Source organism: Entelurus aequoreus, linkage group LG15 (genome assembly GCF_033978785.1).
Source record: "Entelurus aequoreus isolate RoL-2023_Sb linkage group LG15, RoL_Eaeq_v1.1, whole genome shotgun sequence".
In the NCBI taxonomy this organism is placed as follows: Eukaryota; Metazoa; Chordata; class Actinopteri; order Syngnathiformes; family Syngnathidae; genus Entelurus; species Entelurus aequoreus.
In genome coordinates, this window is record NC_084745.1 from 15,937,635 (window position 1) to 15,949,925 (window position 12,291).

Here is a 12,291-nt window from a genome sequence, read left to right on the forward strand (position 1 = left end):
TGTTGGTGTCTAGCAGGACCGATAATCAGCATTTCCGTTTTCTTAGCGTTGAGTTGCAAAAAGTTAGCGGACATCCATTGTTTAATTTCATTAAGACACGCCTCCAGCTGACTACAGTCCGGCGTGTTGGTCAGCTTTAGGGGCATGTAGAGTTGAGTGTCATCAGCATAACAGTGAAAGCTAACACCGTACTTGCGTATGATGTCACCCAGCGGCAGCATGTAAATACTAAAGAGTGCAGGGCCAAGAACCGAACCCTGGGGAACTCCGCACGTTACCTTGACATAGTCCGAGGTCACATTGTTATGGGAGACGCACTGCATCCTGTCAGTAAGATAAGAGTTAAACCAAGACAAGGCTAAGTCTGACATACCAATACGTGTTTTGATACGCTCTAATAAAATATTATGATCGACGGTATCGAAAGCGGCGCTAAGATCAAGAAGCAGCAACATAGATGACGCATCAGAATCCATCGTTAGCAATAGATCATTAGTCATTTTTGCGAGGGCTGTCTCCGTAGAGTGATTTGCCCTGAAACCGGATTGAAAAGGTTCACAGAGATTGTTAGTCACTAAGTGTTCATTTAGCTGCTGTGCAACAGTTTTTTCGAGAATTTTGGAAATAAACGGAAGGTGGGAGACCGGTCGGTAGTTTACCATGAGGTCAGGATCGAGGTTAGGTCTTTTGAGCAGAGGATGAATAACCGCTTTTTTGAATGCTAGGGGAACAGTGCCGGAGGAAAGTGATAAGTTTATAATATTTAACACTGATGGACCTAATAATACAAACAGTTCCTTGATAAGTTTCCCAGGAAGTGGGTCAAGTAAACATGTTGTTTGTTTTATCCCACTTACACGCTGTAATAATTCCTCTAATGTTATTTCATCAAAAATAGAGAGACTATTTTGGAGGGCAGTGTCCGTCGTATATACAGTCGTATTTGTGTTAATAGAGCCCAGTTGTAGCTGGGATGCGTTGTCTTTAATCTCCTTTCTAATGAGTTCAATTTTCTTATTAAAGAAATTCATAAAATCATCTGCCGAGTGGGTGGAGCTACTGGGAGGAGTCCCTTGTTGGGTTAGCGATGCTACTGTACTAAACAGAAATTTAGGATCGTTTTTGTTGAGGCGGATGAGATTTGAGTAGTATTTAGTTTTAGCTAAGGTAAGCATGCGTTTATAAGTTATTAAACTATCGCTCCATGCTTGATGGAAAACCTCAAGTTTAGTCGCGCGCCATTTGCGTTCCAGTTTTCTACATGATAATTTCTGAGCTCTAATTTCTTCTGTAAACCATGGGGTGCGCCTTTTAGGGGCCCTTTTTTGCTTTAGCGGTGCTATACTATCAATAATTTCGCGCAAGGCATCGTCAAAGTTGTTAGTGAGTTTATCAATAGAGCCGACATAATTTGGGAATGGTGCTATTACCGAAGGCAGTAGGTCAGCAAGAGTCATCGTTGTGGCAGCATTAATGTTGCGGCCGCTATAGCAGTTATTATTATTATTAGCTTGTTGACAAAGAGTCAAAACTTCAAATTTTATAAGGTAATGATCGGACATTACTTTAGTATATGGAAGTATCATAACTTTGGAGGTGGTGACACCCCTGACAAGCACTAGATCTATTGTATTACCGTTGCGATGCGTGGGGTTCATGTATTATTTGTGTAAGACCACAGCTATCAATTATGGTTTGGAGCGCCACGCACTGAGGGTCCGATGGGGTATTCATATGGATATTAAAGTCCCCCATTATGATTATATTGTCGGCGTGCGTCACTAGATCAGCAACGAACTCTGAGAATTCACTGATAAAGTCCGAATAGGGCCCAGGGGGGCGGTAGATAACAGCCAGGTCGAGAGGTAGCGGTGTGACAGACCTCATAGTAAGCACCTCAAACGATTTATATTTATTATTTAGGTTAGGGGTAAGGTTGAAATTTTCATTGTATATTAGTGCGACACCCCCCTCCCCTTTTAAGAGGGCGGGCAACATGCGCATTCGTATAGTTAGGAGGAGATGCCTCATTGAGCGCAAAAAATTCGTCCGGTTTGAGCCAGGTTTCGCTAAGACCAATGACGTTAAGATTGTTGTCTCTAATGACCTCATTAACCAATAACGCCTTGGGAGACAATGATCTTATGTTTAAAAAGCCCATATTATAGGTATTGGGCTGTTTTGACGAGTTTTTTGTTAAGATTATCCGGGTGATGGGTCAAATGCAGAGAATAATTTCGCCACACTTTGTGTGTGTGTGACAATTATTGGTACTTCAATTTCAACACTTAACTGTCATCTGGCGGCTAAAAGTGGCAAGTGCACCCCCCAATTTGTCACGTTTAATGTGTCAGGTAAACCGCAACAAATGGGTACAATTTAAAGTTAAAGTACCCCTGATAGTCACAAACACTACGTGTGGTGAAATTACTCTCTGCATTTGACCAATCCCCTTGTTCCACCCCCTGGAAGGGGAGGGGAGCAGTGAGCAGTAGCGGTGGCCGCGCTCGGGAGTCATTTTGGTGATTCAACCTCCAATTCCAGCCTTGATGCTGAGTGACAAGCAGGGAGGTAATGGGTCCCATTTTTGTAGTCTTTGGTATGACTCGGCCGGGGTTTGAACTCACGACATACCGATCTCAGGGCGGACACTCTAGCCACAAGGTCATTAGCGCTCCACTTCAACCTTAAAGACAGCATTAGTCCACTCCAAACGATTAATAATAAATGTATACCTATCATTGCCTTTTCTAACGTTCCACAACACAAAATAATAAAAGCATGTATGATAAGTGCTGATAAATATGTACCGTATTAACTCAAGGCTCTAATATCGGAAGTGTAAAAAGTGTATTGGACACTCCTACTTAAATACATGTAATGGTAAAGTCTACATTTAGGAAGCAGGGACAAGCAACAAATGCCATTTTTAAAGCGCTAAAGGTAGTTTGACTGCATCTTTTAAATCGTATTGTTCAATATGCAAACAGATCTATTTGGAGGAGACTTGGCTTAGTAAAATATACATTTCACAGTTAATTTAATTGAGCATTTTTACATTTTATTACCTGGGGATGCTAAAGGATGGAATTGGATTCAATGGAAGGCCTATAAAGCGCGGTTAAAACTTGCAATAGGTACTGATAAAAGATGAAATTATGTCATGTTGTTGTACACCTTCCTCCTGTTTCCTCCGCCCACTGCAGAGGATCAAGCCATCCATCAACTTCCTCTCGCTTTCCCTGCACCGTGTTTGTCTTGTGCGGAGAAGAAAACAAAACCTGCTGTATTGACGTGCGAAAACACTACCTGGCCATTCCGCTGTCACTGTAGCGTTCAATTGGAAAAGAAAGCTGGAGACGGAGATGATGACCCGTTTTGGTTGCTGTCAGTCACGTTTAGCCTGCAGCCAAGAGAGACCTGCAGGAAGCTTCTCTTATGACTCACTATTGTACTGCAATATGGAATATAGTCTCACACATAAGTTTACAGTACTGCAATACGGAATATAGTCTCACACCATTACTATATTGTACTGCAATATGGAATATAGTCTCACACCATTACTATATTGTACTGCAATACGGAATATAGTCTCACACCATTACTATATTGTACTGCAATACGGAATATAGTCTCACACCATTACTATATTGTACTGCAATATGGAATATAGTCTCACACCATTACTATATTGTACTGCAATACGGAATATAGTCTCACACACTACCATTTGGTACTGCAATATGGAATATAGTCTCACACATTACCATTTGGTACTGCAATATGGACACACATGACTATATGGTACTGCAATATGGATTATAGTCTCACACAAGTATACAGTACTGCAATATGGAACATAGTCTCAAACATTACTATAAGGTCACTGGCCGAAAATGCATTATAAAGAAGGAAAAAAACATAAGTCGCATTTTTTGGGGAAATTTATTTGATAAACCCAACACCAAGAATAGACATTTGAAAGGCAATTTAAAATAAATAAAGAATAGTGAACAACAGGCTGAATAAGTGTACGTTATATGAGGCATAAATAACCAACTGAGATTGTGCCTGGTATGTTAACGTAACATATGGTAAGAGTCATTCAAATAACTATAACATATAGAACATGCTATACGTTTACCAAACTGTCACTCCCAATGGCTAAATCCCATGAAATCTTATACGTCTAGTCTCTTACGTGAATGAGCTAAATAATATTATTTGATATTTTACGTTAATGTGTTAATAATTTCACACATAAGTCACTCCTGAGTATAAGTCGCACCCCCGGGCCAAACTATGAAAAAAACTGAGACTTATAGTCCGAAAAATACGGTATATAGTACTACAATATGGAATATAGTCTCACATATAACTATATAGTACTGCAATATAGAATATAGTCTCACACATTACTATATGGTACTGCAATATGGAATATAGTCTCACATATAACTATATAGTACTGCAATATAGAATATAGTCTCACACATTATTATATGGTACTGCAATATGGAATATAGTCTCACATATAACTATATAGTACTGCAATATAGAATATAGTCTCACACATTACTATATGGTACTGCAATATGGAATATAGTCTCACATTACTATACATTACTGTAATATGGACTATAGTCTCACACATTACTATATTGTACTGCAATATGGAATATAGTCTCACACATTACCATATGGTACTGCAATATGGAATGTAGTCTCACACATTACCATATGGTACTGCCATATAGAATATAGTCTCACACATTACCATATGGTACTGCAATATGGAATATAGTCTCACACCATTACTATATTGTACTGCAATATGGAATATAGTCTCACACATTACCATATAGTACTGCAATATGGAATATAGTCTCACACATTACCATATGGTACTGCGATATGGAATATAGTCTCACACATTACCATTTGGTACTGCAATATGGAATATAGTCTCACACATTACCATATGGTACTGCAATATGGATTATAGTCTCACACAAGTATACAGTACTGCAATATGGAACATAGTCTCACACATTACTATAAGGTACTGCAATATGGAATTTAGTCTCACACATTACTATATGGTACTGTAATATGGAATATAGTCTCACACATTACTACCGTATTTTTCGGAGTATATGTCGCACCGGCCGAAAATGTAAAAAAGGAAAAAACATAAGTCGAACTGGAGTATAAGTCGCATTTTTTGGGGAAATGTATTTGATAAAACCCAACACCAAGAATAGACATTTGAAAGGCAATTTAAATAGGGGGGTGAGGGGGGTGGTATGGATGGGATATAAACAAAAATATTTGGACATTTAGGGCAGACAATAGATATATGATTTATGTGAATATGATGTAATGGATAGGAATGTCTGATGCTGGATGTCAATAAAAAAACAAAAAAAACAAAAAAAAACAGAAAGGCAATTTAGAATAAATAAAGAATAGTGAACAGGCTGAATAAGTGTACGTTATATGAGGCATAAATAACCAACTGAGAACGTGTCTGGGATGTTAACGTAACATATTATGGTAAGAGTCATTCAAATAACTATAACATCTAGAACATGCTATACGTTTACCAAACAATCTGTCACTCCTAATGGCTAAATCCCATGAAATCTTATACGTCTAGTCTCTTACGTGAATGAGCTAAATAATATTATTTGATATTTTACGTTAATGTGTTAATAATTTCACACATAAGTCACTCCTGAGTATAAGTCGCACCCCCGGGCCAAACTATGAAAAAAACTGAGACTTATAGTCCGAAAAATACGGTATATAGTACTACAATATGGAATATAGTCTCACATATAACTATATAGTACTGCAATATAGAATATAGTCTCACACATTATATAGTACTGCAATATAGAATATAGTCTCACACATTACTATATGGTACTGCAATATGGAATATAGTCTCACATTACTATACATTACTGTAATATGGACTATAGTCTCACACATTACTATATTGTACTGCAATATGGAATATAGTCTCACACATTACCATATGGTACTGCAATATGGAATGTAGTCTCACACATTACCATATGGTACTGCCATATAGAATATAGTCTCACACATTACCATATGGTACTGCAATATGGAATATAGTCTCACACCATTACTATATTGTACTGCAATATGGAATATAGTCTCACACATTACCATATAGTACTGCAATATGGAATATAGTCTCACACATTACCATATGGTACTGCGATATGGAAAATAGTCTCACACATTACCATTTGGTACTGCAATATGGAATATAGTCTCGCACATTACCATATGGTACTGCAATATGGATTATAGTCTCACACAAGTATACAGTACTGCAATATGGAACATAGTCTCACACATTACTATAAGGTACTGCAATATGGAATTTAGTCTCACACATTACTATACGGTACTGTAATATGGAATATAGTCTCACACATTACTACCGTATTTTTCGGAGTATATGTCGCACCGGCCGAAAATGTAAAAAAGGAAAAAACATAAGTCGAACTGGAGTATAAGTCGCATTTTTTGGGGAAATGTATTTGATAAAACCCAACACCAAGAATAGACATTTGAAAGGCAATTTCAATAGGGGGGTGAGGGGGTTGGTATGGATGGGATATAAACAAAAATATTTGGACATTTAGGGCAGACAATAGATATATGATTTATGTGAATATGATGTAATGGATAGGAATGTCTGATGCTGGATGTCAATAAAAAAACAAAAAAAACAAAAAAAAACAGAAAGGCAATTTAAAATAAATAAAGAATAGTGAACAGGCTGAATAAGTGTACGTTATATGAGGCATAAATAACCAACTGAGAACGTGCCTGGGATGTTAACGTAACATATTATGGTAAGAGTCATTCAAATAACTATAACATCTAGAACATGCTATACGTTTACCAAACAATCTGTCACTCCTAATGGCTAAATCCCATGAAATCTTATACGTCTAGTCTCTTACGTGAATGAGCTAAATCATATTATTTGATATTTTACGGTAATGTGTTAATAATTCCACACATAAGTCACTCCTGAGTATAAGTCGCACCCCCGGCCAAACTATGAAAAAAACTGCGACTCATAGTCCGAAAAATACGGTATATAGTACTACAATATGGAATATAGTCTCACATATAACTATATAGTACTGCAATATAGAATATAGTCTCACATATAACTATATAGTACTCCAATATAGAATATAGTCTCACATAACTATATAGTACTGCAATATAGAATATAGTCTCGCACATTACTATATGGTACTGCAATATGGAATATAGTCTCACACATTACTAGGGTTGGGTATTGTTTGAATTCGAACGATTCCGATTCCTGGCGATTCTCGATTCTGATTCTTTTAAGAGGCAGGGTCAAAAAAAAGTTTAGGATATTTTAAATGAGCTAGCTAACCTACAGTCTTTCTGAATGAAATAGTCAGACATTCTCCATCAATTTTAATTCTATTAACTTTTTATGAACTTTACTATAAATTCCTCACAGGGCTGTTTTCAACTAGAATATAAATATCAAATCTATGAACTTGAATATAAATATTATAAATTATGAATACATTTTCCCAGGGGTACACTTTCCTCAAGAGAGCTTTATTTTTTGAAAACCTCATGAAAACACATTTACACATAAGTGTATGATGCTGCAGGAAACCTAATGAAAACACCTTTACACATAAGTGTATGATGCTGCAGGAAACCTCATGAAAACACCTTTACACATACGTGTATGATGCTGCAGGAAACCTCATGAAAACACATTTACACACACAAGTGTATGATGCTGCAGGTACTTAAAAATGTTACCGTGCTCCCACTGATGGGCTAACCTGGTGCAGAAAAGCAAATAAACAATAAGAAACAACTTGCAAAACCCAGTCCAGATTAGCAGCAGGTACAGTATAAAATCAGAGACAGTTCTTGTTTAGGAAAATGACCATATCCGCCTTCTCAGACAGGATGCGTGAGCGTTCTGGACAGATAGTGTCTCTTGCTGTGGAAAATACTTGTTCGCTGGGTGTGGAAGAAGCTTGAACGCATAAATAGGAGAAAGCAAGATCTGACAGCAAAGGATAAGTCTTTTGTTGGTTCCACCGGACCACCACCATGCAGCAGGGTCGTCAGACATAAGTATCGGTGGAACGTCCTGGTACATCTGCAGCTCTCTCTCCACTCGTTTCTTGATGGACATGGAGCTCTGTTATTTTGCGGTTATTTCATTTTTTTTTGTAAAGTAAAGCCACACTTTCGACCGCCGACGCCCGCTATCCATGCTTGAGCTTGACTGACTCGCTCGGCTATGCTAACACTTCCGGCGGTGGGCGCTTCTTCGTTGGTGTTCAGCGGCTTCTTCTTCCGGTTCGGCGGACATATTTTTTTCCGGTCGGCGGACTGGGTATCGAAACTAGGAATCGAAATTTAAACTTTTGAACGATTCCGGGAGTATCAGAACGTTAGTCCCGGTTCCAATCGATACTCGATACCCAACCCTACACATTACTATATGGTACTGCAATATAGAATATAGTCTCACATTACTATATGGTATTGCAATATGGAATTTAGTCTCACATTACTATATAGTACTGCAATATGGAATATAGTCTCACACAACTATATGGTACTGCAATATGGAATATAGTCTCACACAACTATATGATACTGCAATATGGAATATAGTCTCACACATTACTATATGGTACTGCAATATAGAATATAGTCTCACACATTACTATATGGTACTGCAATATGGAATATAGTCTCACACATTACTATATGGTACTGAAATATAGAATATAGTCTCACACACTACTATATAGTACTGCAATATAGAATATAGTCTTACACATTACTATATGGTACTGCAATATGGAATATAGTCTCACAAATGACTATACATTACTGTAATATGGAATATAGTCTCACAAATGACTATACATTACTGTAATATGGAATATAGTCTCACACATTACTATATGGTACTGCAATAGGGAATATAGTCTCACAAATTACTATACATTACTGTAATATGGAATATAGTCTCACACATTACTATATGGTACTGCAATAGGGAATATAGTCTCACACATTACGATATAGTACTGCAATATGGAATATAGTCTCACACAAGATATGGTACTGCAATATAGAATATAGTCTCACGTTACTATATGGTATTGCAATATGGAATTTAGTCTCACACATTACTATATGGTACTGCAATATGGAATATAGTCTCACACATTACTATATAGTACTGCAATATGGAATATAGTCTCACACATTACTATATGGTACTGCAATATGGAATAAAGTCTCACACATTACTATATGGTACTGCAATATAGAATATAGTCTGACATTACTATATGGTACTGCAATATGGAATAAAGTCTCACACATTACTATATGGTACTGCAATATAGAATATAGTCTCACATTACTATATGGTATTGCAATATGGAATAAAGTCTCACATATTACTATATGGTACTGCAGAATAGAATATAGTCTCACATTACTATATGGTATTGCAAAATGGAATTTAGTCTCACACATTACTATATAGTACTGCAATATGGAATATAGTCTCACATAACTATATAGTACTGCAATAAAGAATATAGTCTCACACATTACTATATGGTACTGCAATATGGAATATAGCCTCACACTACTATATGGTACTGCAATATAGAATACAGTCTCACACTACTATATGGTACTGCAATATGGAATACAGTCTCACACTACTATATGGTACTGCAATATCTCACACATGACTATAATCCAAATGGCTGCTCTGCATTAGCGCCATTTGTTGGAAAAACATGGCCGAGTGTCCACGCCACAAGCACTTTGTACTGCACAGCCCCCACCAGCAACACACATCTGTTCGCACATTTTCTTACCCAAACAAATAAAAGGGGGAAATCCCAAGTGCCCTCTAGTGGCTGTAATGACAAACAACGCAATAACCAACAATTAGCTAGATTTGAAATAAGACCAGTGCCTCATCTCCCGCACGTAGTAGCCTCGCTAGTGATGCTGAAACGCCAAAATATCGCATCGAGGCCGAGTGAGGGCGTGTGTGTGATGATTGCGGCGTGCATGAAAAAAACAAATATGCAATAAAAAGATGAAGCGTGTGAAGTGTGTGCTGGGAGTACCGTGAAAGTTCAGACGGGGGAAAAACATCCTTCTTGAGTCTCCAAGATGGACGTTTTGACAGCTTCCTGTGGATGAAAAAAAGCAGACGGGCGTCCTTAAGAACACTTCAACTTACTTAGCATGAAGTGTGCTTGATCACTTTTACATTTACATATTTACTCAGCCCATCACTGCAAGAACCATATGAATGTGAAGCAGCATAAAGCACTAACTGTATTGACCCGCATATAAGATGATTAAAACTGAAATTATCCAATGTTTTAGTAATTGTGTAATCTATTGATTTGTTTAGTGGTTCTCAAACTATTTTTTCACCTCAGAAAACACTTTTCCAAGTATCACTACAAAGCAACATTCAAATTCAGTAGAGCAGTAGGCCTATGTATTCATTAAAAAACAGCAGAGGTTTTATTTAACAAGTATATTTAATAGTATGGCCTATATAAAATACACAACAAAGTACAGCACATACTATATTTACAGACTTCTTTGACGCACCACTAGATGGAGCCTGTGTACCACAGTTTGAGAATCGATTAGTTTGTTCGATTAATCGGATAAAACACACTTTATAACCATAATGCAAATTTTAGGGACAGTAGTTCAAATAAAAACACATTTTTCATGCCATAACCTTAATTTGTCTAAGAAATGCACATTATCAACATTGAAATTGCACGTTTAACATGTGTGCATTATTATTTATTAAAAAAATAAATACAATTTAAAATATCCTAAACTAAGTTTGTGTGTTTAAAGTTCTCAGTGCTCCATGCAGTCTTATTTATTTCATCAATTCTTATTTGTTACACTCAAACGATTAATCGAAGCAGCAGAATATAAATTGAGGCGTTTTTTTTGCAACCAAACTAATCGATTAATCGTTATAGCCCTAAAGATGACTGTAGGATGACTTCTTTATTTAGACAAAATTTATATACCGTCATTTCCGGACTATAAGCCGCTACTTTTTCCCCTCGTTCTGGTCCCTGCGGCTTATACAAGGGTGCGGCTTATTTACGGCCTGTTCTTCTCCGACACCGACGAAGAGGATTTCGGTGGTTTTAGTACGCAGGAGGAAGACGATGACACAATGATTAAAGACTGACTTTCCATATACTGGTAGGCTGGTTATTTTGATAACGTACAGGCAAGCACTTTGTATTACTTTGCACCGTTGTATTATTTGTACTCTGCACGAATGCTGTTCGCCATGTCAAAAATGTGAAAGTTTGATTGAATGATTGAAAGATTTATTGTTAATAAATGGGACGCTTTGCGTTCCCAAACAGTCATCTCTGTCCCGAAAATCCCCTCCGTAGTAGCAGGAACCCCTATATACTAGGGTAATTACACATCAAAACCCTGCGGCTTATAGTCGGGTGCGGCTTATATATGGAGCAATCTGTATTTTCCCCTAAATTTAGCTGGTGCGGCTTATAGTCCGGAAATTACGGTATATATATTTTTTTACACACACACACACACACACACACACACACACACACACACACACACACACACACACACACACACACACACACACACACACACACACACACACACACACACACACACACACACACACACACACACAGGTACCTCTTTCTGTAATCCATTCCAAAAGGTTCGACTAAACTATAATTGTTCCAAAACTGAAGCAATTATCCTCATAATAATGATGTAAATCCAATTAATCCGCTCTAGATACCCACAAAACACACTTTTTATAGAAAAATATCATTGTTTACACGCAGAAAACAGTGTATTAATGAATAATCACTTATTTTTATTGAAGATGGCGATGAAGGACGGAAGGGAGAACCAACTTCATACTTTTTATTGTTGCTGTACTTTCATTCAATCTTTTGTTATTGCCATACCATCAGGTGTATGTAACATTATTTTGCTGGGGCATAGTAGTAGTAAAAGTTAAAAAACATGTTGTCTTATATTTTCGTAGATACGCTGCAAAAAAAAGTAACAGTGCGGAACTACTTGAATTCAAAATTGTTTCTCACCTTTTTTTCAAACTGCTAGCACTCACAACTTTTT

General features: G+C 37.2%; 1 long non-coding RNA gene across 4 annotated transcripts in view; it reads right to left on the reverse strand.

Annotated features, from left to right (window-relative positions):
• Positions 1-12,291, reverse strand: part of LOC133629859 (uncharacterized) — a 90,934-nt gene that overhangs the window by 76,281 nt on the left and 2,362 nt on the right. For all 4 annotated transcript variants that reach the window (XR_009821136.1, XR_009821133.1, XR_009821135.1 and 1 more), the window contains exon 2: positions 10,236-10,301. This is a non-coding gene — a long non-coding RNA (uncharacterized LOC133629859). The remainder of the gene's footprint in view (positions 1-10,235; positions 10,302-12,291) is intronic.